The sequence below is a fragment of the Pleurodeles waltl genome, chromosome 10, assembly GCF_031143425.1.
Source record: "Pleurodeles waltl isolate 20211129_DDA chromosome 10, aPleWal1.hap1.20221129, whole genome shotgun sequence".
Taxonomy (NCBI): Eukaryota; Metazoa; Chordata; class Amphibia; order Caudata; family Salamandridae; genus Pleurodeles; species Pleurodeles waltl.
The window spans coordinates 232,471,549-232,499,464 of NC_090449.1; the positions used below are offsets into that span (position 1 = coordinate 232,471,549).

A 27,916-nucleotide genomic window follows, 5' to 3' on the forward strand; every position below is an offset into this window, starting at 1 on the left:
ATAGTTGCAGCCTTCTACCGCAAAAACATTTTTTTTTTTGTCTGCCCGAACTTAAACGATTGGCTGATAAAAGGTCATAATGAGAGCCGCGAACAGAAAGATTTCGGCTTTACTGTTTCTTTATTAGACTGTCTAGGTCTTTGTTTGAGTATGTAAGAGTGTGTACCATTTCTCCAAAATGTCACTAATTACTAAACAACACAGTCATCAGTGAGACAGATCTCCTTTCTCCTCAAGTCTATGGCCTTGTTAATTTTTTACTTCCCCCTTGATCAATTCCATATGAGACCATAACAGTGCTTGGAAGACCAGTTGTCACAACATCACAGCGATTGGGGAGACCAAATAAAATGAACTTTGGAATCTCAACAATCCCTTCATTGGAGACTCGACAAACACAATTTTCTCAAAGGAATTCCTTTTCATTAAGAACTGCCCACTCAGAACATTGTGATCAACACTTCCTTCACCTGATGGGAAGCATATTCCATCAGTCCTACATTTGAGGGTCGCTAAGGTCTATAGTGCAATCAGGCAGTGCCCAAAGGGCTGATCCCACCGGACAGTGTGTGGGACAGATTTATTGTCCGGTGGTCTGGTTTGTACTGCAAACATTGCCTGCAGCAAGCACAAATGTATGCACTTCGTTGTACCTTGCAAAACACCTGTTCAGCGTTTCCTTACTAGTTCAAAAGTGCCCAGATTTGTAAATATGGTCACTTTTTTTATCTATCTGATTTTAGCTATCTGATTTGCTATGGGGGAGGGGGTCACTTTCAACTTGGTGCCTGGGCCTATTTTCTGTCCCAGTCCGACAATATAAACCATTATAACACATCAACGTCCTTGAGCTAAAAGCATTTCACCTTGCTCTCAAAGCTTTCCTCCCATTCTTATCCACAGAGTTCAAGGGCAATTGGACAATACCATCACCATGTACTATTTATACAAGCGAGGAGAAACAAGAATGCAGTCTTTTATAGACGCCCAAGCAATATGGCATTGGCTTCTAGCGAGGAATCTATCACTACAAGCTGTCCATCTGCCAGATCTGCATAGTCAACATGTGGGCCTATTAAGCAGATGCTTCCACGAAAATCATTAATGGAAACTCAATGACTGTTTCTTAAATTCCACTTTTCAATAATCTGACTTTCTAGAAATACGCTTTTTTTCCACCAAACAAAACAATAAATGCCCAAAACCACGGATCAAGACCCATAGTTGAAGGACAGCGCTCTTTTGATTAATTGGCTTGAGACCGTTTCTACCCAATTTCCCCCCCCAATGGCACTAATATCGCAGTTCTCATCAAATTCAAACAGCCATTGTCAACCATGATTCTGATAGCTCAAGAGTTGCCAAACAGTGATGGTTTCCAGAGCTATTTCGTGTATCACTCAGACCCCACAAGAAGCTTCCATACAACCACAATCTACTAACACTGGTGGGAGGAAGTATCCTGCACCCCAACCTGCAGTCCCTGAATTTGGCAGCATAGCTCCTTGGCTTATACAATATGGCCACTCAGATTTACCTCCAGACTGTATGAAAATTCTTAAAGAAGCAAAAAGACTATCTAATTGCAGTTCTTAAGGATTCAAGTGGATAAGATTTGCTATTTGGTGCCTTGACGAAAGCTATAAACCTTTCTCCTGTCAGAAGAATGTCATCCTGCTTTACCTATTGCACTTGGCTAATTCCATCCACAAGTTTCTTCAACTAAAGTGCACCTTGCTGCCATAATAACGTCTTTTAAAAAAAATATATATATATATTTGAATTCCATCATTATTACAGCTGACAAATTGTGAAGAAAAACGAACAATAGATCATGATCCAAATACCAGTGTGGAAGTCCTCTCTAAAATTATCACATTTCTTTCCCTTCTTAATGCCCTAACATAAATACACTGAGCTCTTGTTATTTCATAGCATAGAATAAAGAAGAGGAAAGGTGCAGGTGTAATTCAACAGAGTGCGAATGGCATCGCAGCCAAAGGGTATCTGACCACAAATAGAAAATATCCTGAGACAAAAGACAGATTCATAATATTTCTAATATAGTGGCATATCGAGCAGCGTATCAAACAAACATAATATAAAATGCAAGAAAAAGCAATCCGATGAAGTATTCAGCAGACACCAGCCAGATTGTAACAGGTGGCCATATCCTATCCCCCCCACATAGCTGCTTCTTGCTCCCCTTGCATCTATATACATTTATTTCAATATTATAGATCGCCAGAAATCTAGACCTTCACATCAAAAATGATGGGTGCTCAGGATTAAGCCATTCTGATGCAATGCAGAGCCGAGCCATGGCTACAAATAATAAGGGTTGCTACTTTACTACTTCATTGCCCTCAGGAAGATCCATCACCCCCATAATCAACAATTCAGGGGAGATCTGGACCAGCCAACCAATAATTAAGCTAATAAAAGACCCAATTTCACATGTCAGAGATTCTAATTTAGAGCAGGAGAAAAAGATATGAACAATTTCAGCCTGCTCTGCCCCACACTGATTGCAGTTGCCACTGGGCCTGCCCACCCATCTAGCCACTTTGGCTGAAGTATGATATAAATTAAAAGCAGTTTTAAAATGCTGGCTTCTCAGCCCAGCCGTTAGCAAAACCTTATTGGCTATGTCTAGTGTTTCCTGCAAAAGGAGGCCCTCTGTACCAAGTCTGGCTTCTCATTTAGCTCTACCAAATCATCTGGTAGGTCTTGTATCAGACAATGATAAATTGGACCAATTTTGTCCCTCCGCTTGACAGCCTCACTTAGGGGAAGCCTAACTAATAATTTTATAAAGAAAATCTTGTATCTGAAGATGTTTGGAAAAAAACACACTTGGCAATCTCCTACACCTTCTGCTGCTCATTAAAGAAGTAAAGTTGATCTTGCTGCTACAAGTCACCAGCTTCACAATACCCTTTTGAGCCTATTGCTTAGCAATAGTATTTTGAAACAATGATGGGAATAGTGACAAACTTGATAGGGGTGTATAGAAGTTAAACTTGGTTATGCCTACTCCACGCTTTGTTGCCAAACATTATATGCTGACCTCAGGATCCTAAATTTAGTCGTCTTGAAATAGCTGGGTTCCACACTTTTGCCAAAACAGCCCTTAGCCTCGTTTTCCAAGACCAATTCATATATTGATGGGGCTTCTGCAAGATTTGTTCAATCGGGCCCTCCCGTTATTAAAATCCCCATTTGTCCTAAGACTTTGGCATAGATTTTTCCTTTGCAATTAATCAAGTAGATTGACCTTTGTGACCTAGGATGCAGCGGAGATTTACCCTTCTTTTTAAAAATCACTATGAGGGTAGGATTACCCCGTCTGTGCCTGTAGAAAAACGCAAAGCATATTTTGTCTGAGCTCTAAAAAAAAAAAAAAAAATAAGAGGAAAGAAAAAAAGGCCTTAAAGAGCGCTAAAAGTAGATTATCTGGGCCCATGGCTTTACCAGTTGCTAAGGAATTCATAGCCTCCCAGATCTCTTCCACAGAGATCGGATTCTACAAGAGGGCATGTTCCTTCTCATCTTAGCTAACCGTCTTCAAACCTGCAATTAGTCCCTCATAACCTCCTACTGGGGTTTCCGAATCTTCCATATAGTTTCATAGAAATCTCTCTTTTAAAAAAAATAAAATAAAAAAAAAAACACAATATCAGACAGAGTTTCACATATCCTGCTCTTCCTGTCTGGTATAGCCATGTATTCCCCTTTCCACCTCCTTTTGTCTGATCCGCTTTGCCCACCCAGGACATCCAGGACTTTGGTCAATAGCCAGGTCAGGTTCTCCTCTGCTAAATTCCTTGTATAGCCTTTGAATCTCACTTTGATGAAAATAGCTAAAACTAAGGGTCACCTCCCTAATCCCATACCAAACCATCCACAGCTGTCCCTCTATTAATCTCCAGAAACTCAGTAATCCATTTACGCATGTGATCTAAACAGCGTATCCAACAAGAGTCTCCAATCAAAAGTGCAGGATCCCTGAGATTTGAAAACATCAGATGTCGGAATCTCAAGAACCAATGGGCTGTGATCAGAAAGAACACTTGGGTATCTCTCTATTAGAGCTTAGCTGGCCAAAGTCATAAACATGAAAAAAATAATCTAGCCATACCATCTTACTATGTGGAGAGGGAAAGAACGTGAAACCCGGGTCCCGGGGCCTTTCATCTGTCCCATACATCTATAAGCCCATCATCTTTAATCAACTGCTGCAGTGCTCTATAGATGGCAAGCTTCCTACCAGTGTTTAATAGCTGGTGAGTGGTCATCGTCACGTTGAGATGAATATTAAGATCCCAATAAAGAATAAGAGGAATCTGCCATGAAGCCATTTCTGTATTTAAAAATATGAACATGTCGGCCTCATCAACATTGGAGCCATAAACGGAGAACAGCCGAGTAAACCATCCTTTACCAGAGCCGCATTCTAGAGTAGCCTGTCTACAAAGCCTATGCAAGATATGATGACCGGCCAAGTATCCACATTTGTTTGAGAGAATAGCCAAGCTCCCTCAAGTCCCTGTTTACCCCAACCAATATGAGTCTCCTGTGTGCATACAAATTCAGGTTTCATAACTTTCAAACCCAGAGCCACCCTTCTCTGTTTGGCCCTGTTCTTGAGGCCACAGACACTAATTGTACAAATTTGCAACTTATTCTCAGCCATTTGCTGGCCTACTGATTACACCCTCTTTCAGATCACCAAACAGTGGTTGAGCAGAGTACTTCTGTAGTCTCCATTCAAAAAGGCCTCCTTGGCATCCCACTCAATATTGCTATAATGTAGTTTATGTCTGCTGTATCGAAAACCCAGAAACCTAACCCCTGCCTACCCTATCTACTCCCTCCCCCTCCTCCCCCTCCCCACTCCCATCCCTCCTTCGCTCACTTAACCCCCCTACCACCACCACCTATAAAGGCAGTTGGATCAACCAGGTCTGGTGATTGAAATGCATCCCCCTTCCAACCTGCAGCATGACTACTCAAATAACTTACCATCCACACTCCTCCCATCTCTCTCTCTCTCTCTCTCTCTCTCTCTCTCTCTCTCTCTCTCTCTCTCTCTCTCTCTCTCTCTCTCTCTCTCTCTCTCTCTCTCTCTCCACCCCCATAGATTATGCTGAACATGTATTATACTGCTCAGCCCTAACCCAGTGTCATCTGCCCATTAGTACATATTTCGTACCAGCAAGCAAACTCCTCATGAGCCCCTACGGCCCTGCCCTCTTTTTTTTTTTTTTTTTTGTGCCATTTTCTGCCCCCGCTCCCGCCTCCCAGCTGTCCTCTCCTCCCCACTTATTGGTGGCCGCTGCATGGTAGGACGAGCAATATCACTGACCTAGTCAGTGAACTGCTCTGCCTCCCATAGCTCCACCGGCAAGTAGAGCCCTTTGTTTCTCTGAACTCCTGACCTCTGTCAGGAGTCCAAGGCCCTCCTCCACCTGCAGGCTTCTGCCTGTGCCTCATCCCTGGTGTCTAATGGGAGCGCCAGAACCCCTAGCTCTTTCTCCCCCCACCACGCCATCACCCTCCTCGCGCTCAATGCCGGTCGCTCATCCACCAGGCCGCCCTGTGGCTCACCCGCAGACCCTTCTCCTGCCAAAGCTGCACCTTCACCAGCCTAACTGCCAACGACCCGCCAAGGCAGGGCGCAACCATCTCAGATGCATCCTACTCAACACCCGCTCTGATTACACAAACACGCCATAGAACACTGGAATCTACTCGACTCAGCCTCACTGGACGTCGCCTTCCTGACTGAGACCTGGATGAACCCCTCCTCAGTGCCCCACATTGCCATAACCATCCCGTACAGCTACAAGATCATCCGTAGGGACCGCACCAACAGACCAGGAGGAGGTGTCGCCATTGTCCACAGAAATACCCTCAGAATCATGACCAGCACCAAAGACACCCTCAGCACCACCAAACACCTGCACTTCCAGATCCACACCGATCTAAACACCACCCTCAGAGGGACCCTTGTCTACAGACCCCCGGACCCTGACAGCAGTACAGCGACTCCATCTACGATGTCAGCACGCAGGCCCTCGCCTCCACAGACTACATACTCCTTGGGGATCTGAACTTCCACCTCGAGAACACCAACGACAAATCCACCAACCTGCTCGACAACCTTGCCAACCTCCGACTCAAGCAGCTCGTCACGACACCCACCCACTCCTCAGGACACACGCTCAACCCCATCTTCTCGCAAGCAAACATGTCTCCTTCAGCCACACCACCGAACTCCACTGGACCGACCACCGCTGCATCCACTTCACCTTCGAGAAACCCACAACGTACCACCACCCGCAGCGGATTCCCCACCGCAGATGGAACAAGGTCACTGAAGACCAGCTGATCACCACCCTCTCCTGAAACCCACCAATCGACACCACCGACACAGCCGCCCACAACCTCAGGCAATGGATTGATGACTGTGCCAACACTCTCGCCCTGATCACGAAACCTTCAAACAGAGGCACAAAGGCCTTCTGGTTCACTGCCGACCTCTAAGAATCCAAGCACACATGTCGAAGACTCGAAGTGGTGCCAAGAAAAGACACCGGACAACCACACAGCCTTCAAAAACGCCATCCGCAGACACGACCGACTAATCCGAACCGCCAAAAGAACCTCCTTCAAAGAACGCATCGACAACAACGCACACAGCCATAAGGAGCTCTTCAACATCGTAAAGGAACTCTCCAGCCCCGTTTCCAACGTCAATGACATCCCGCCACTGCAAGACCTCTGCGACTCACTTCTTTTACAGCAAGATCGCAGACACCCATGACAACTTCAATACCCAGACCTCCCTCCCCGTGAACCACTGACAGCACAGACTCAACGCAAAACCAGCCACACCAACCTCCTGCTCTCCTGGACCCACGTCAATGACGACAACACCATCAAAATCATGAACACCATCCACTCCGGCTCTCCATCTGACCCCTGCCCTCACCACATCTTCAACAAAGTGCGCTCTGTCATCACACCCCAACTCCAGAAGATCATCAACTGCTCCTTTGAGACCGCCACCTTCCTGGAGAGCTCGAAACACGCTGAGATCAACGCCCTCCTCAAGAAACCCAAGGTGGACACAAAGGTCCTCAAGAATTTCCAGCCCATCTCCCTGCTCCCCTTCCCAGCAAATGTCATCGAAAAGATTGTCAACAAACATCCGACCCGCTGCCTCGAGGAGAACACTCTGGACTCGTCCCAGTCCAGATTCCACAGCAACCACAGCACCGAAACAGCCCTCATCGCCGCCACCAATGACATCAGGTCCCTACTTGACAATGGCGAAACCGCGGACTCATCCTCCTGGACCACTCGGCCACCTTCGACACTGCCTGCCACCACACCCTACGCACACGCCTCCATGACGCAGGGATCCGCAACAGGGCCCTGGACTGGATCACCTCTTTCCTCACCGGCAGAACCTCCCTCCATTCTGCTCTAAAGCCACCAAGATTATCTGCAGCGTACCCCAGGGGTGGTCCGTCAGCCCGACCCTCTTTAACATTTAAATGGCTCCGCTCGTAAACATCGTCCGATCACACGATCTCAACATCAACTCGTACGCCGATGACACCCAGCTGATCCTCTCCCTCACCAAGGACACTGCCACCGCCAAAACCATCCGCCACAAAGGAATGAAGGCCATCGCCGAATGGATGAAGAACAGCTGCCTGAAACTGAACTCTGACAAGATGTGAGGTCCTCCTTCTCTGTTCCACCCCCTCCACCTGGGACGACTCCTGGTGGCCTACCACACTGGAAACCACACCGACACCCACTGACCACGCATGCAACCTGGGGTTCATCCTAGACTCATCACTATCAGTGGCCCAGCAAGTCGACGCCGTCTCTTCGCCCTGCTTCAAAAGCCTCCAAATGCTTTGGAAGATCTACAAATGGATCCCCACTGGAACCAGAAGGACGGTCACCCAAGCCCTCATAAGCAGCAGACTGGACTACGGCAACACCCTCTGTGCAGGAAGCTCCAGAAAAGACTGCAACGCATACAGAACACCTCTGCTTCCCTCTTCCTGGACATCCCCCACTACAGCCACATCACAGCCCACCTGAGAGACCTGCACTGGCTCCCCGTCAACAAGAGAATCACATTCAAGCTCCTCACCCACTCTTACAAAGCACTGCACAACACTGGACCTGAATACCTCAACGGAGGACTCTCCTTCTAAACCCCGACCCGCCAGCTTCGCTCTGCAGATCGTTCTCCCACCTCGCCGCCAAGACGAGGAACACTCTTCCTATCCACCTGCGACAGACACAGGACCTGCTAACCTTCAGGAGACACCTCAAGACCTGGCTGTTCGAGCCGAAACACCCCCCTCAGCGACTTGAGACCCTCACGGGTGGGTAGTGCGCTCTACAAATGTTATGTTTAAATGATTGTCTTGTACAACAACCTTACGTTTTGTCAGGTTCATCTATGGCGCTTGCGCACTCTTATTTTGAAAGGGTTGAATTAATTGTCTAAGCCACCACCTTCTTTCCACAGTAAAATGGCAAAAATCCGGTTTCTCAAACAAACATACAGCCCTCAAAAGATAATTTTTGATATGGTCAAGCCAGACCAGAAACTGCCTGGCACAGCAAGAAATTGCCAAAAAATACAAGTATTTCTCTTGGGTTGCCGTTCTTCTGGTACCCCCGGGAGTTCAACTTAAAAGGAAATCTATGGGCTTGCTGAACTTCCATATTCCTCTTCACTCAAAGTTCTGGAAAAGCTCCTTTAAAGAGTCCCACAATATATTTACGGACGTCTGCACCTTCCGAACCTTCAGGGATACCCAGTACTATCAAATTCTTCCACCCAAGTCTGTATTCAAAATCTTATAATTACCACTGGGTATTATTAGTCATTTGAGCTTCAAATGAGCCTGTTGCCGCTTTATGGGTTGTAGTCTTTGACTCAAAGTTTACAATCCTACATTTCAATTCGCCCATCCTCTCAGAAAATTTGGAACAGGTCTTTGCCACGCAACGGATAGCACCCTACCGATCGGATAAGCCTTTTGAGACTTGCAGCAGTCTGCCAGAGTCTGCTTCCTTCCAGTGAAATGGGGCCCTGAGAATCTTGCGCCCTATTGTCACTTCCAGGGTGGCTCCCTCCAGACCAGGCGGTACAGAATAGTCCCAAAGCAGTGCACGCCCCTTGGCACTTGCCTTGGCCCTTGTCTTTAGATCTCTCTGTAGCAAAACCTCCTTCTTCCTTACTGTTCCGGATAGAGCCGAATGTGTCAAGATTTACTGAGCTACTTCTCCCATCCAGACTGCCCAGGCTACTTGTGTCGCTGATATGCTCTCCCAAGAGACACCCACATAACCCTCCAATCCAGGCCACACCCCCAACGGCACCCGTCAGTGACCTTAAGATACTCATTTGTCCAGTTAAATTGATCCATTAGGGAAAAAAATGATCCCCCAAGTCTCCCTCTATGCCTGGTTTAATAATTATTTTGGCTGGATTTTAACATTAGTAGTATCACCAGTTCCTATCGCAGGTTTCTGAAGTACGTTACCTCCAGCATCGTAATGAATGTTTTGAGCGTTGCCTTCGACCTCCAGAACAGAAGCATCCAGCTGTGCTAAAAGCAGTGCTGCTGCTCTGCTTGCTGCCTTTTGCAGCATAGAAGAGATAACCGGCCGCACAAGGAAGGTGGTCCCATCAGAAGGTGGCACATCCACCGCAGGCTCTGAACCAGAGGTTGCCGTTGGGACCAGCTTTGCAACATCACCGCCGGATTCCAGCTGAACTGGATCTGGTCCTGCAACAGCCAGGTGAGTCTCAGAGACTGCCTCTCTGCCCACCACTGCTATGCCCAGACCCACCATTTGGTTAGACTGACTACTGCGGGTAGTGATCTTAAAAAAAGCCTTAAACTGAGCTGCAGGGGTCAAAGTTAGCGGTTTTGCAGGTACCAACCTCAGAAGTCTGCCATGCTGCTGTTGTCCTTGCCTGGAGTCCCTCCACTCAAAGTGCATCTGAAGCCAATTCGCCTGCTGATGCCCCACTGCCCCGGGGTTTGGAACCTTTTGCATTCTTGGGGGCCATTACAGTGATATAGCGGCGTCTCAGCCTGGAAGGCGCGTACATCAACCAGTGTAGCATCAGATCCAACTTGGCAGTCACTCCACAAGCAGCACAAGAGGCTTCAAGTGTGCCAGAATTAAGGGGGCATGGCCAAGATGGCGACCAGAGCGGACGTCTAATCCGGCTCCGCTCCAGGCTCTTTCGATATCCTGAATTCACCGTCTCAACCATGCAGCCCCATTACTGGCCCAGCAGGCCAGAGGGAGAGAAGCCAAGAGGAGGGCGGCACGACTGTGCCACAGGAACCGGGCCGACCAGCACGCGCAGAGCCCCGTGATCGGATCACACAGAGCGCCACGATCGGATTGCACAGAGTCCAGCCCCATCACTAACCTTCGCCCCTGAGGGAGGACCCCGAGCGCTTCCAGCACACGGGAGATCGCTGGAGCAGAGCGGAGGTGGACCGAAATGAGGAGACGGCGGCTGTACCGGTGAGCACACGGGTGCTGGGGAGCCGCACCTAGGATGCGACTCGCTGATTGAGGAAGGAGCCCGCTCCGGATGAGACCAGGGAGGTGAGAGTTGATCGCTGCCTGCTGGGCCCCGCGCACATAAGAAAGGAGGGCCCGCCCCCTGGAGAAATCGGTGAAGCCTGCTAGGCCGGACTGAAGCATCCAGGCAGGGGGAGCAGCCAGAGTACTTACTGGGTCGCTGCTCTCCCTGCTCCTACCGCCCTAGCCCTGAGACTGGTTCCAAGGGCAGCTCACGTCGGCCCTTGACATGAAGTAAGTAGGATAAATGTCTGGTGGGGCTGCCGTGCTTCTGGCCGATCAGCTGCGTCATTATTTCCCCCGCTTGGTACCACTGAATGTGGCAGTTGGTCACCATATAAAGTACGGAAGTCCTACAGTGTGGACTTTATTACTCAGAACATTAACTGGGTGCTTGGACCTGCGCAGACTACGTTAGCCTGATAATAAATCTCTCATGCCATATGTGGATACGCTTACTGAAACAGAGGTGAACAGACAGGCCTGGGACGACTGGCTCATGAATGCATGAGTTGGTCGAGCAGGGAGAACGCAGGAACTCCCCGGACGCCTCGCTAGTGGCCACATTGGCAGAGCACTCTCAGAGATTTAATGAAATACTGTGCTGTGTGGTGCTTGACATTAAGGCTACCTTGGAGCCCAAGATCGCCGCATTGCGCATAGACATGGGTAACCAGTGGGCAGATCATAAGAAGTTGAAGGACTGTGTGGAAGCCACGGAAAACGCGGTGTCTGACACGTGACCATCAGTGACAGAAGCTACCTCACTTTTTAGAGCTTTACAAAAGGAAGTGCTGCACCTGCCACAGTGAATAGCAGACCAGCAAGGGCGATCCCTTTGTAAAATACATGTGGTGGGGCTCCTGGAGCGCAAGTAGGGCTCCAGCATGGACCTCTATATGGAAGAATGACTATCTCAAACAGTCCTGCAAGGCAAGCACTCGACCTTCTTTTCAGTTGAAAGAGCCCACAGGCTACCAGGCAGACCTCCACGTCTGCCCCGCCCCCACACCCAGTAGTGGTCCACCTCTTTAATTACCGAGAAAGATACCTTATTCTACATTTGGCCCGTGCACGTGGCCCTTGGAGAATAGCAGACGCACTGGTTCACGTTTATCCAGACTACACCCTGGAATTGCAGCATAAGGGAATCTCTTTCCTCCTGGTCAAGGGCACATTTAGAGAGCACATTATTAAATATGCGCTACAATTCCCAGCAACTCTCTGGGTCACTCTGGACAACGTCACCACCTTTTGCGCCACACTGGACGAAGCCTGCGCATGGTTAGAAGAAAGAGGCATAACCCATGCCCTGCAAAACCTGCCTGCACGACAGCCAAGGACCACAAGATGGGCCAGATCTTGACTGAGATTTATTTGGGCCCTGGTTCTCCAACTGAAAGAGCGTGGGCGGTGGCTGAGGTGGAGCATTGGGCTGGGAGTCCTAACTCACTCATACTTTACTTCACAACCCGGCAGTGCCATGTTACTGGAGGGGAGACTATAATAGCATCCTGAACATAGAGGTGGATTGATCCTGCCCGCCGGTGCCAGGTGCACAATCTATAACAATAGCACAATATTTACGCCAATGAGCAACACACAACCAATTACATGACGCATGGCGGGCCTCCACCCCACTGAACGCGGATAATCCTATTACTCAGGGTTGCATGATCTGCACACTAGGACTGATCTCATATACTGTAATTTGGAGGCCCTATTAAAAATTACTAATGCTGAGTATCGAGATCACACATTTTCAGACCATTCACCCCTATGGATCTGGTTCCGGTGGAACCGCACCCCTCCAAGTATACCCACATGGAGGATTCCCCTATTAGCCTTGCAGGATGCAACATACAGGGACTCCCTCGGAGGACGTATCACCACTTATTTTGAGAAAAAAATGAGGGCACGGCATCAGATGCAGGGATTGAATGGGGACGCCTTTAAGGTGGTACTCTGGGGACATACGATAAAGATGAATTTTGGTGCCGGGCTGGTCCTGTGCAGGGAGATCCAGGAGCTTGAATCCAAAATGCAATATTATGAGCAACTCCTGCCCACAGATGACACTGCGGTCGTGTCACTGGCAAGAATACACATTACACATAAAAAAAAGTACTGGATAGGCTTGCCCAGCTGAATTACAGGGCATACAAGTCCAGAAAACATGCGAAGGGGGACAAAGCGGGCAGTCTGTTGGCCTGCCTCTTAAGATCCGAGACTGCCCAAACACCAATTACCGCTATAAGAGATGGGGATGGGCAGCTGCTGAACACGCAGGTGGATATTAACGCAGCATTCCGTGCATATTACCCCACATTATACACTGTCCTGGAGTCGGGTATGGAGAGTGACAAACTGGAAACTTTCCTGGGCGCCATGCACATGCCACGTGTGCCTCCGGAAAATAGCGAGTTGCTAGAGACTCCACTAAAATTATCGGAAATAGAAGAGGCAATCAAACAAACAGCGCAGAGCAAAACCCTGGGCACAGACGGTTGGCCGATTTGAATTTCATGCCACATACCAGACAGTATTAGCCCCTAGACTTAACAACTTATAACATTGCGTATGCTAAGGGGATCCTACCTACTTCTATGCGGGAAGCGACATTGGTGGTCTTACCCAAACCGGGCAGGGATCCACTAATGAGGGGGTCGTACAGACCGCTGTCATTACTTAACTCGGACTACAAAAAACTCAGTCGTATACTAGCGAATAGGCTCTCACCCATAATTACAGGGCTAATACATTCAGACCAGAATGAATTCATCCCGGCAGAAGCACGTTTCTGAACCTCCGGTGCTTGTTCCCAATAATGTACTGGGCGTGCACTGGTGGGGGTGGGAGCATGGGTCGCATCACTCAACATAGATAAAGCATTCAACACATTGGAGTGGGACTACTTGATGAGGGTGTTTAAAAAAAAAAAAAAAAGTGGGCCCAGGCCCTAGTTTCCTTAGATGGAACCCCCTTCTCCATCAGGCACCGTTAGCGCGGGTGAGGACGGGCAACCTGATCTCTGACCCTTTTGGTATGGAGCGTGGGACCTTACAGGGATGCCCTCTGTCGCCACTTCTCTTTGCACTTGCGATGGAACCCCTGGCGCACGCCCTTCTGGTGCGTGAGCTTGAATGGGGACTGTATATGGGTGGTGCTTGGCACACTATCTCACTGTACGCGGAAGACGCTCTGATATGCCTACGCAACGATGCTAGGGTGCTACCTCAACTAATGGCACTGCTGCAACAATTTGGTTGGGCATCAGGCCTCAGAGTGAACTGGGAGAAATCCTGTTTATTCCCCCTTACATCCTTGTCTGCAGCTCAGCGAGAACAGCTGCCCTCTACCCCATTAACATGGTCCTGCGACACTATCAAGTACCTGGAGGTCAGAATATATCACGAGGAAAAAGATCTTATAGATGCAAGGATTGGAAGGGCGTTGTCGGACGCGAGGGCATCGCTACAGTTCTGGACATCCCTTCCCCTTTCCACAATGGGTAGACTGGCCATATCCAAGATGCTGGTGCTTCCCAGATTATTATATTACTTTTCATCCATCCCGGTATTTATTTCACGTAAATGGTTCAGTGATATGGAGTCCTTACTGATAGCACTGATATGGGGCAAAGTAAGACATTGGGTGTCTATGGATAAGTTATACGTATCCATATCGAGTGGTGCCAAATTATGAGCATTATTATGCAGCTGACCAGCTCCAATGGCCAATGCACTGGCTGGCTGCACACAACCTGCACAAGCTCAGCACCATGTATAGGCAGGGGACTCTGACTAATCTACTGAGCTGGATCATGAAGTCTGGCCCAGATACCCTAGTGGATGAGGGTAGTATATTAATGACAACTGCCAAGAAATACTGGACCAAATATACACACACCACACATCAAAAATACCCATACGCCCCCGCTTACCACTCTTGAGTCCTCCCAGGGTACACGGATAAACGTCACGAGGTATACAATGGGAACAAGCCCTCCTAATACCGAAGATTATCTCCACGAACGCCTGCTACAAATATACACAACTTAACTACCTGCATCATACTTACCTTACTCCCACAAGATTGGCGAAAATGTATCCAGGAGCTGAGGGGTGTGCCGAGATGCCAAACTCGGGACGCCAACTTCCTACACATGGTGTGGACAATGCACCCACTTAGCCAAGTTCTGGGATTCTGTAACCAAGATGCTGAATGACATTACGGGATAGGAAACGTGCCTGGATGGGTCACACTACATACTGGGGGTAACAAAGAGATCCTCACAGCGCAGGGCCACTAACAAGGTCCTAGACCTAGCTCTGATCCTCGCAAAACATATAGCAATGTGCTGGAAGTCAAGCGCAATACCGCCAGTCACGGGCTGGCTAACAGACCTACGCATAGGAATACTTGTAGAGCAACAGCTAATACAAGCGGCATGCGCACACAGCGGCCTCCCCCCCCCCCCCCCCTCCCCCCAATATTGGGGAACAGTCCTAAAAGGAATTGAACAAACTCGGAACAAGAAGAAGGCCTAGACAGATATAGGACGCAGGAGCCCCCACACAAACTAATGTCGCCCTGACCCCCCTCTGCCCAACAAACAGAGAAATGTGATACCCATAGACTAGGATACAAGCACCCTCTCGCACACGCACACCCTCGGAGCACCTTTCGTTGTTATAAGTACTAGTACACATAACTAAAGGGTATGTAAGGTCTGTATACTGTAATTGCCGGAAACATTATGATAAGAGATAACATTTGTATTGTACATTTCCACAAAAATGAAGCTCAAACATTGTATTGCATAGATGTGCACAATGAAGTTATCCAATTCTCAAAACTAATAAATATATATATATATATATATATATATGTGTGTGTGTGTGCCAAAATAAATATCTTTTAGCGCATAATCTACAAAAGGTATATGTGGGGAGCACCTAGAAAAGCACTGAGTTGGAAGGAGGACGCAGCAACTGTTCTGACGCAGCTGCCATCTTGCCTCTTAACCACCGCACATCTCAAAGGACCAAACCAAAGTTCTTTTTTAACAATCCTAGTAATCAGACTTGCTGGAAGGTCTTAAAAAAAACTTGCTCTCCAGTTATGCCCAGTTCTGGCTGCTCCACCATGGGAGTTAAATTTGATTCTTGGTTACTTGGTTTTTCATCAGGATTGATAAAGAACACACTCCTCTCTTATGCCCACGGTCATGTCAGATTTCCATCTTAATCAAACTATTTTGCTGCCAGTGTTTTCCTGCCATCAATCATCCTCAGTAGACAGATTTTTACATTCCTTAGATTTAAAGAGTCATAAAGCTTTATTCAGAAAAGACCAAAACCATATGGCAAACTAATCAGCTCTTTGTAAATTTTGGCCCATTATGAACTGATTTACCCTCTTCCAAACCAACTGTTACCCGATGCATTACATACTGTTACCAGTTAACAAACAGATATCGACTTGGTTGGCCCAAAGTACATTCACAAGAGGAAAAGCGACCATCAGTCGCATTGGTCAAGAATGTTTCCCTTTCAAAAATATGTAGAGCAACAACCTGAGAATCTGTACATACTTTTATTAGACATTTTCTTGATGAGGGTACGAGAGCTGACGGACCGGTGGGTCGAGCTACATTACGCAATTTGTTTCTTTAGAAGATTAAAGCTTAATTGGAAAATCCAGAAACTCATCACGGTTGTACATACCATAAATTGCAAACAATATTTTCATTACATTGACTGCCTCGCAGTGGGGATATGCTTTCCACTCTCAATTTACCCTGTTCATATCGGTTAGAATTCTTCGATGCATAAGAAAATGCTCCTTACTATCCTGGCTCAGCATTGTAGGTATTCTTACCAAAGATTTTAGTTTGCTGTGGTTTGGCTAAAATGTATACAGGAACTCTCAATCGGAGACCATTGCAGTAATCCAACATTGATAGAATGTGACAATATAATGTAACATGAAGGTGACTTGACAGTCTGTTATGAATGCTGGTGGCTTGCTTACCCTCTATAAGATTGTTACCTCAGGGTAAATTAGAACTTGCAAGAGATACTGGAAACTCAGTTTGTGCATAAATGAAACTTATCCTTTTGGACAGCGTACCTCAGGGTTTTTGATAACCCAGTTTGAGATCTCCCAAATCCTTGGGCTTGAACTAGAACAAGAGCACTAACAAAGTACTAACCAGTAGCTTGAAATCATGCAGTTGTAATTCCTGCCCTTGTTTGATAGGAGAACTTAGGAGAATGTGGGAACAACTTTGATGTGAAGACTTGGTTAGCTGGAAAGCTGACTCCATTTAGTGCGAGCACAGAAGATGGGATCTTTCTAAGATAACTGCTAACTTTCAGGAGGTAGACCAGCTGTTTTGTATGTTTGAGAAGAAGTATTTGGAAATCTAATTACATTCCCCATTGCATCAGCACTGTTCGTTGCTCATATAAGATATGTCCATAACCTGACGTGGCAAGTAAAATGTCATATTTTGGTGCGTTAATTATTTTCAGATACATACATAAACTATTGCATCAACTCTCTTGCTTTCTGGTCAGTTTCAGATGAAAGACAACAGATTTCTGGATCATTTATTAGGAATCATTTGGTTGACCTTAGCATGCCAGCGTATACATTTTCATGTTGCCAAAGATAAAAGGTTTTGCAGTTGACCCTGATCCTCCTCATGATGACCTCTGCCTCATATCTAAGGCCTTTATCTTTGTCTCTTCAGAAATCTGCAGCCAACGTACACTATTCTGGTGGCTCACTGCGAAATTTAAGGAAACTGCATAATATACTGGTTTATTGAGGGCCAACATGTCATGTTTGCATTTATTTTTACTAGTCTGTGATGGTGAACACTGTACAAAACTCTCTTGAACTATAATACATCTCCATAGAATACTGTGTGAAAGTGCACATTACGTTGACCTTGAACAACTTATAAGATTATCAATCAATCATTTGTAGAGCGTGGCATTGTCAACCCTGGGGCAATCAGGGCGCTGCGGTGCTAGGTCTCTGTCGAAAAGCCAAGTCTTGAGTTTCTTCCTGAAGTCCACAAGCGAGGGTGCAGTTCAGAGGAGAAAGGGTAGAAGGGTAGGTTGTTCCAGGCCTTGGCAGCAAGGAGCTGCCACTGCTACAGCAGAGACGGATCTGGGTGTGTGTAAGGGCCAGAGGAGAGGAGCGCAAGTATCTTGTGAGTTGATGGAAGCGTAGTCGGTGGTTGATGTAGTCTGGTCCTTGATCGAGCAAGTTTTTTTTGTTGGCGTAGTGAGGAGCTCAAAATACATCTCTTTTGGGCGGGAGCTAGTGGAGTTTTTTTAGATGGGGGTGAAGTGCATACATTTGAGGAGGTCCAGGATGAATCTGGCTGTCATGTTCTATATGGTCTGAAGTCTTCTTAGGACCTGGGAGGAGAGGCCGGCATAGAGAGCGCTGCTGTAGTAGAGGTGACTGGTGATGAGGGTCTGGGCGTTGGTTTTCCCGGTGCTAGCTAGGACCCATAGGAAGATTTCGAGGGGGGTGTGGAAGCAGGAGGAGGCAACTGCATTGATATACCACTTCATGGTCAGTTTGCTGTTGAGGATGCTGCTGAGGTTGCGCGTGTGGTCCGTAGTTGTGGCCGCGGGGTCAGAGTTCTGCTGGCCACTAGCTATGGTCCCATATGGATGTGTTTTTCCTGAAGATCAGGACTTCCGTCTTGTCAGAGTTGAGTTTGAGGCAGTTAGTTTTCATCCCTCTGGCAACATTGGTCATGGCGCTGGGAAAGTTTGTTCTGGTGGTGTAATGGTTTTCTGTGAGCAAGACGATGAGCTGAGAATAGTCTACGTAGAAGATCATGTTGAGTCTGTGGGACCGGGGTATGTGGACCAGAGGGATCAAGTCACGTTAAACAATATGGGACAGAGGGATGAACCTTGGGGTATGCTACAAATGATGTTCATGGGTGCAGATGTGAAGGGAGACAGCCGGACACTCTGAGTGCATCCTGCCAGGAAAGAGGTGATCCATTTGAGGGTGTCGTCTTGTATGCTGATGTCTGTTGGTGAGGGTTGTAGGAAGCTGGCGCTGTATATACTATCTCAAAGTGAGAGATAGTGTGCACAGAGTCCAGGGGTTCCCCAAGAGGCTTGACAGATGCAATAATAGATAATACTAATGCTCTATTTGTGATAGTGTGGTCGAGCAGTTAGGCTTATGAGAGGCTAGTGTTAAGCATTTGTTGTACCCACACAGGCAATAAATGAGAACACACACTTAATTACTTAATTCCAGGCCAATAGGTTTTTATATAGAAAAATGTTATTTTCGTAATTTAATTTAGAACCACACAAGGCAAATTGCAGGTCAGTACATTAAATGTAAGGTACTTTGCATAGGTATAGATAGAACTTTGAATCAAAACAGTAATGTACACAGTTTGGCATAAAATGGCAATAAGCCATTTTAAAAGCGGACACTGCAAAATTCAACAGTTCCTGGGGGAGATAAGTACAGGTTAGTTTTTGAGGTAAGTAAAGCCCTTACAAGTTCAGTCTCCGGGGCATAGGTAGCCCACCATTGGGGTTTCAAGTCAACCCCAAACACCCAGCACCAGCAACACAGGGCCGGTCAGGTGCAGAGACCAAAAAGGGCCCATAAACATAGGCACCTATTCAGACTAGGGGTGCTCTGGTTCCAATTCTGCTGGCAGGTAAATACCTGCGCCCTTGGGGAGCAGACCAGGGGGGTTTTGTGGAGCACTGGGGGGGGGGGGTCCCAAGCAGGCACACAAAATACACCCTCAGCGACACAGGGGCGGCCAGGTGCAGTGGGCAAACAAGGTGTCAGGTTTTGTATAGAAATCAATGAAGGGACCGGGGGGGGGTCACTCAGACATTGCAGGCAGGGCACAGGGGGGGCTTCTCAGGCCAGCCACCTACTGGGCAAGGGCCGCCTGCTGGTCACAGCTGCACCGGTGGTTGGTTCTTCACGGACCTGGGGGCTGAGAGTGCAGTGCTTCTTCCAGGCGTCGGGTTTCTTTGTTACCGGGCAGTCACGGTCAGGGGAGCGTCCTTTGGATTCCCTCTGCAGGCGTTGTCGTGGGGGTGCAGTGAGGTTGGTGCAGGGTGGACACGTTTTCTGAGTCGCTTGGGGGTCCTCTCTGCGGCGTTGGTTTCTCAGGACACGGGCCAGGGGCGTCAGGAGCAGAGTGGTGGGGACTCACACTTCTGGAGTGAGGTGAGAGTCCATTTAAAGATGGTTTTTCTTGTAGCTTTGGACAGGGTCGCTGTCCACAGGAGTTTCTTGGTCTTTGGAATTGCAGGGCAGTCCTCTGAGTCGGGAGAGGTCGTTGGGCCCACAGGATGCATCGCTGTTGCAGGTTCTTTGAATCAGGAAACAGGCCGGTAGGGCTGGGGCCAAAGCAGTTGTCTCCTTCTTCTCTGCAGGGTTTTCAGGTCTGCAGTCCTTGCTAGGTCATTAGGAATCTTATTTCCTGGGTTCAGGGCTGGAGGGCAGTAGCCAATAGCTACTGACCCTGCGGGTGGCCTTGTGCCTCCTCCCTTTGGAGGGGTGGGGGGCACATCCCTAATCCTATTGGCCTAAATCCTCCAAAGCAAGATGGAGGATTTTCTAAGGAGGGGGTCACATCAGCTCTGGTCACCTTAGGGATGGACCCGGCTGAAGGGGGTGGTGACTCCTTGTTTTTCTCATTATCTCCCCGGACTTGGTGCAAAAGTGGGGACTTTGTGCGGCGGGGTGGGCATCTCCACTAGCTGGAGTGCCCTGGGGCATTGTAACACCAGGCTTGAGCCTTTGAGGCTCACCGCCAGGTGTTACAGTTCCTGCAAGGGGGGGTGGGGTGTGAAGCACCTCCACCCAGGCCAGGCTTAGTTCCTGGTGACGGGTGCCCAAAGGCTCTCACCCCATGTGGCCAGAAACGAGTCTGGAAGTGGCAGGCTGGCAGAGACCGGTCAGCCTAGCACTAGCAGTTGGGCTGGCATGCAGGGGGCATCTCTAAGATGCCCTCTGTGCGCATTCCTCAATAAATCCCACACTGGCATCAGTGTGGATTTATTGTGCTGAGAAGTTTGATACCAAAGTTCCCAGTATTCAGTGTAGCCATTAAGGAACTGTGGAGTTCGTGTTTGACAAACTCCCAGACCATCTTTATGGCTACCCTGCACATACAATGTCTAAGAATTGGCTTAGACACTGTAGGGACATAGTGCTCATGCAGCTATGCCCTCACCTGTGGTATAGTCCACCTTGCCTTAGGGCTGTAAGGCCTGCTAGAGGGGTGACTTATCTATGCCACAGGCAGTGGTTGTGGGCATGGCACTCTGAGGGGAGTGCCATGCCGACTTAGTATTTTTCTCCCCACCAGCACACACAAGCTGCGAGGCAGTGTGCATGTGCTGAGTGAGGGTTCCCCAGGGTGGCATAATACATGTTGCAGCCCTTACAGACCTTCCCTGGCCACAGGGCCCTTGGTACCGGGGTACCTTTTACAAGGGACTTATCTGTGTGCCAGGACTGTGCTACTTGTGGAGACAAAGGTATAGTTTTAGGGAAAGAACACTGGTTCTGGGGCCTGGTTAGCAGAGTCCCAGCACACGTTCAATCAAAACTGGCATCAACAAAAGGCAAAAAGTTAGGGGGTAACCATGCCAACAGTGGCATTTTCCTACAGGGGTGTGATGGGAGACGGTGTCCAAAGCAGCTGATAAGTCGAGGAGGATCAGTGCAACGGTTTCTCCGCACTCAAGGAGTGTTCTGATGTCATCTGTTGCAGCAAATGGTGCGGTCTTAATGCTGTGGTTGGAATGGAATCCTAATTGGGAGATGTCCAGTAGTTTTTTTTCCTTCCAGGTAGCTGGTGAGCTGATGATTGATTAGCCTGCTCGAGTATTTTGGCAGGGTAAGGGGGCAGAGAGATGGGTCGGTACTTTTTGAGTACGCTGGAGTCGGTGGATGGTTTCTTTAGGAGGGGTCTTTTTTTCCATTTGTCTGGATGTTGGAATGTTGAGGATGCTGGCGAGTTCTGTGCTGATGTGGTTGGATCCAAGGTTGAACAGGTGGTGGGGGCATGGATCGGTGAGTGCCTCGGAGTGGATGGATGACATGATGGCTGAAGTGGATTGTGTGATGAGTGGTGACCACATGGTGATTGTTCTGTTGTTGTGTGCTTGGGAAGGGGGTGTTGAATGAACTGAGGTTGGAAATCGGAGATGGAGGGTCATCGTTGATGTAGATGGTGGCAATGTTGCTGTGAAAGTAGTCTGAGAGGGTGGCGCAGAGTTCTTGGAAAGTATGGCTGGTGTTCACTGTAGCTGTCGGGCTGGAGTATACTTTGACTATTCTGAAAAGTTATTTCATGCATTTGCTGCTGAGTCAATGTTTCTCAATTCTGTAGTAGCTGTGCTTGGTAGCTCTGAGCTCCGGGGTGTACCAGCTGGCTTGTCTGTTGGCACATTCGGTGGTCCAGTTTGAGAAATTTAGGACAGCCTGGTCAAGGTCGGATGAGGTCTTAGGTTGAGCAGTGCCTAGGGCCTGCGCCCACTATTTCTTCTACTTCTCCCCAGCTGCGGTAGTCGGCTCTGTGGTTCTTGGTGAAGGTGTGTTGAGCGCCGGTGAAGGTGAAATGGGCGATGCCGTTGTGAGGCCAGGAGAGTTCTGTGACGTGGCTGAATCTGACACTGTAGCTGGAGGTGAAGAGGGGGTTTGAGTGTGTCCGGCTTTGTGTGTTGTTGCTTTGACCAGTCCGGGTGAGGCCTGTGTTGCTCATGTTCTCAATGAGTGGTGGAGTTAGGGTCGTTGATGTGGAAATTGAGGTCTCAGAGTAGGATGTAGTGGCTGGAGTCAATGGCTAGTGGCGCGATGTTGTTGGGAATGGCATTGCAGAAGGCTGGTCGACGTCCTTGGGGGTCTGTATACGAAGGTGCCGCTTAAGGTTGTCTTGGCATCGGTTTGTAGCTGGAAATTTAGGTGTTCCATGACTGGTATGGGGTCGTCGTTGGTGGTGGCGCATCGAATAGTGTTGATGATGTTGATGCCCCCGCAGTGTTTGTTAGTGTGGTCTTGGTGTATAATCTTGTAACCGGCGAGTGTTGCGGTGGCAATGTTGGGTTTCGAAGAGGCGTTTAGCCCGGTTTTGGTGATGAAGGCCACTTCGGGGGAGAGGGAAGTGATGGTGTCCCATATTTCTGTGGCATGTTTGCAGAGGGATCAGACCTTGATCAGAATGCATCAGAGAGGTTCTGGGTTATTCATGGTTTTCCGGTGGGTGTGGTGTAGGGTCATGTGGGGACTGGTGACTGCATGTAGCAGGAGAAGCAGCAGCGTCAGCAGGTGAAGGGTCTCTTGAGCGGAGGAGGTGCAGCAGTTACTTTTGTAGCGCCCAGGGTTCAGGGCTCTGAGCTGCTCAGTGGACTAGCAGTGGCTGGTGGAAGGGCAAGGGTTCCCTTGTGCTGGGTGCAGTCCAGGAGTGGACAGGTACAGACAGACTTGCCTTTAGGGTGCCTTTGTCATGGCACGGCAGCGGCACAGTCTCGCTGCGGCCTCCCTTAAGTAGGTCCTGGGGTGAGGGAGGGGCACTGGGAAGCGGAAGGAGGGAAAACGCGGGAAGCAGGTAGGAGGTGGGGGGGGGAGCAAGGCGAGTAACAAGGTACCAGAGGCAAGAGACAGTGAGGGCAAAAGAGAAAATAAGAGTATGAGGAGACACTAAGGCAAGAGAAGGCAAAAAGAGAAAACTGCACAAAAGGAAAAGATGAGCGCAATAAAGGCAGGAGAAAGGCACAAGGAGGATTTAACTGAAAGGTGGCAGGAGAACTAAGTGGAGAGTGCGGCCGCTGGATGGCAGTGTCGGGGGGACCTGTCTCAGGGAGAGCTGGCACGAAGACCTGTTCAATGAGGTCTCACTGCAGCCTCCATTAAGTAGGTCCCTGGGGGGGCGCTGGGTAGCAGGGGGAGGGAAAAGGCGGAAAGCGGGGGAGAGAGCGAGGCGAGTAACAAGGCACTAGAAGCTAAAGAGACAATAAAGCAAGAGACAAAGGCAAAAGAGACAATAAGAGTGAGAGGAGACACTAAGGCAAGAGAAGGCAAAAAGAGAAAGGGAGCATAAAGAAAATGGCACAGAGAAAAAAACAAGTGCAATACAGGTAATAAAGGCAAGAGAAAGGCACAAAGATAAACATACGAGCACAGTAAAGGCAAGAGAAAGGCACAAGGAAGAAATAACAGAAAGGCAGCAGGAGAGTTAAGTGGAGAATGTGGGCCCTGGACGACAATGTTGCAGGGAGAGCTGGCACGAGGACCTACTCAATGGGGTCGCACTGTGGCCTCCATTAAGTAGGTCCTGTGGGTAAGGCAGAGCACTGGGTGGCGGGAGGAAAGAAAAGGCAGGAAGCGGGCGGAAGATGGCAGGAGAGCGAGGCAAGTAACAAGGCAAAAGAGACAATAAAGGAGAAGAAACTAGCGCAAAAAAGGTAAGAGAAATGCACAAGGAGCACAAAGACAAAAGATGAGCACAATAAAGGCAAGGGAAAGGCAGAAGGAGGAATTAACAGGCAGCAGGAGAGCTAAGTGGAGAATGCAGGGGCCGCACTGCAGTTTCGGGAGACCTGTCACAGAGAGAGTTGGCATGAGGCCTGGGTATTTTTTTCCATATGGTAATGTTTGGCTTGAACTACTACTTTCACCTGCAAGTTTTAAAGGTGTTTTTTTAATAAGGTTTTCTGATAGATAGCCTTCATTTTCTACTGATGCGAGTGTGGAGAACCACAGTAATTTGGGGGTCACTGTTTTGTAAATTTCCCTGGTCCCCAAAGGACCTTTGCAGAGGAAAGAAAACTCTCAAAAGGTGTTTTTGTCATTTTCTGAGTTGTGTACAAGATTTATGGTGCTTGGATCCTGACGAACTTGTCTGAGAGTTTCTGGATCTTTGCTCTTGTGTGAAAAATAAGGGGCCCTGCCCAAAGCTTAAGAAACTGTGTACACACTAAACAGTAGTTATCGGTCATGGGAATTTCCGTTGAAATCCAAAGCACTGAAAAGTCCCACCCACGCTGTTACTCTGAAGCACTTGTTCCAAAGTTGCATTTTACGTTCCGTTTTCACCTTACTCCAGAAAGTACAGGAGGCACATGTGACGCGGATGTACAATTTAGCAGCCCAAGAAAAATATATTGCCAATTCCATAAATTTATTTTAAAAAAAATGGAAAAATGCAGAAATGTCACTAGACAGTACAAAAAGTGTCATCTTAAAACCATTTAGCTCTGTTGGCAGCAGCTATGCTAGAGTGACAAAGGACACGGTGCCGGTAATGCTTGCCATTCCTCCAGTTTTGCATTTTGCTATGTAGATGGCACTTATCGCAGTTAATTTCAACACTGCAAGTGAGGTTTTAGTATAGATCAACCGTATCTTTTCCACTGGGGAGGTGGGAGAGATGCTTAAGAATTCAAATGGAGATTTCTTTGAAGGAGAATTAAAGAAACTATTCATCAAGACAGTGATTAGTATCAGAGTGGCAAACCCGGTCAGCAATGGACCATAGTTGAGAAATAGCTTTTTGGGCTTTGTCTTGGGTCTTATCGAGATAAAACTCTGAAAGTGTTCTCACCTCAAGTGTGTGAAGGGACCTCTCTGCCGGAAAAACAGCATTCTAAAATAAAGGTTGGTAAATTAACGGTTTGGTTAATATGAAATCAGAGACCATCTTAGGGAATAATTTAGCACTAGTTCTCATTACTACTCTAGTCCTATGAACTATTAATAAGGTTCATGGGTAGAGCTTGTATCTCACTAGCCCTTTGTGCAGATGTTATCACAACTTGGAAAGTTGCTTTCCAGGAGAGGTATGGAGGTCATAATTAATTCCCAAGGGTTCTCTGCTTTATATCAAATGATGAAGGATTCTCTTAACATTCTTTCGAAGTCCAGCCACAGCAGCAAAAAGGTCCCTGTGTTCATTTGATATATTATGTCTTAAATTCTATTTGAGCTGCAAGACAGTTCAGGAAATCAGATCAATTATTAATTGCCTAAGGAGTGGTAAACCAAGGCAATGCAATAAACAAGCACACTTTAGCTAGATGGATTGCTGCTTGTGGCATAGTGGCTCTTACATCAATGAACAGACTATTGGCACGAAAGATCAGAGCGCATTTCACAAGGGTTATGTCAGCAATATGTTCCTTTTTCTGGACTTTTTTTAAAGACGTTTGTAAAGCAGCATGGAGAACTTCCCACTCATTCGCGAAGCACTACTATATTCCTCTGGATGCCAGCAGAGAACTGCTGTGGGACTGTCTGTGCCCTTTTGTAGAGGCAAGCCTAATACCCACCCACCGCTTTGTTTTGTACTAGTGTGAAACTTTATTCATGCTCTGAATGTATAAAGGATCCAGGGCTGAAGAAGGAATAAAGTTACTTGGAATTCTGTTCTCCATCATTGGCATTTTTTATTGATTCTCAAGCGGCTTGTCAACATCTCCTTATCATGAAACTTCACATATTAAAATACAAACACTTTGAAATCTGGCAGCTGGAAGCCTCTGGCAGGGGAGGAACTGAGGATGGTGATCTCCGACTGCAGTTTGGATCATTTACAGTGATGTGTATAGGATGCATATCTTTTGGGGAAAATTCAGTGTTACTGAGTGTTAAGGGTACATTACTGTATTAACATTCTTACCTAGGCTCCCAGTCTGAGAAAACGAACAAATTCAAGCATGTGAATCTGATAGATGCCAGTGCTAGATGACAAGAGTTACAGGTAAGAATCTTTTCTACTTACTGTGATTTAGACTCCCTTGACAGGGCCTCTCCAATCCTTTTATTAGGTAGCTGAAGGGCTTTCTACTTCCTCAAATGGTAGAAGCACTACTTCATCCACTAGCTTTACTGCTGGCTCTCGGACTGCTGTTGCAGATTAAGAACAGTAGGTCCTCCTCACACGTTTTAGTTGCTAATGCGAAAATAAGGATGCTGCTGTCCGGACTTGTCATACCAACTACTACATACATAACTTTGCTCAACAGCCCCGATTTCATAGGACAGATTCCTTTAGAAAGGGAGCTCACTCCCCTTCTCAATGTATCCTCTTGTGAATAGAGTTTTCTTCGATTCTGGTAGGATTACAATTTCCTAGCCTTGAATTCATGCACTTCATCACTAGGGAATAGAAATGGGGCTATATCCCTACTCCAGCATAAGGATTGACTTCTCCAAGGTTAAAGTAAGTGCCACGATCTGAATGCCTGTTACCGCGATTGTCAATCTCGAGGTACCACCTGGTCTCCTGCTGGTTCTGGACTGACCAAGGTAAGAGCGACCCTTTCCAGTAGCCGCGGTGCTGCTGGTAGAGTAACACCAGGCAGACTGTGACCTCCAGAAGGAGTCCCAGAGGAAAAAACCCAATCCTGGGAAAAACCTCAGAAGCAGGGAACTCATGAAAATGAGGTAAGAAAAAAGAGAAGCGTAGTGTGAACTGGAAACAGCAAAAACTGCAGACAAGAAAAAACAGGAGAAGTCCAAAAATCACCAGATACAGGAGCGAGGAGCACCACCAAGAACGGAAGTGTTTGTAACACAAGGAGCAGAAGACCAACTGTGCTTATGTACTGGCAAACAGGAAGTGACACGCAGGAAGTTCCGAAGACGCCATCTTGAATTGGGAAAAGCCACATTTGAGTGAATGGAAAAAAAGCCATGGTGTAAAAAAGGAAGCAAAGCATGCAGGGAAAGAACCACAGACTCCAGGGAAGAAGAAAAGATGGCTAAGAGGAAAACCATAAAGAAAACAAAACAAGAAAAAAGAAAAAAAGACAAGGAATAGGTAAGAGAGATTATAAGGGCAAAAAGCGGGCGCAGCGCCCAAAGAAAGATGTACTGGTCGCGCTGTGAAACGAAAAATATGTAGGGTCCTGAAACCCGGCTCAAAACACGGCCTGTGGCAAAAATAGCCACCCAGGACTCGGATCGCTGATCTGTCCGCGGTCCGCAAGTGGGGTGCCGCAGGTCTTCACGGCGTCACAGTAAGCCCCAGTTCTGCATCTTAAGATAATCATTGATAGTCATAAATATTGAATAATTCTCTGCTGCCAGCGCAGAATTATTCCGTGTTTAGGACTTCAATGAAGATACCTGCGATGCAGAACTAGGACTACAGGTATGTAACTTTTCCATTTTCCCTGTTGCTTGAAGACTGGAGTTTACCCCTCACATGGATCTGCCTCTGGGGCCGGGC

General features: G+C 47.7%; 1 protein-coding gene across 6 annotated transcripts in view; it reads left to right on the forward strand.

Moving 5' to 3' along the window:
- CCP110 (centriolar coiled-coil protein 110) overlaps nt 1-27,916 on the forward strand; it is a 425,941-nt gene that overhangs the window by 319,873 nt on the left and 78,152 nt on the right. The gene's annotated exons all lie outside the window — the stretch shown is intronic.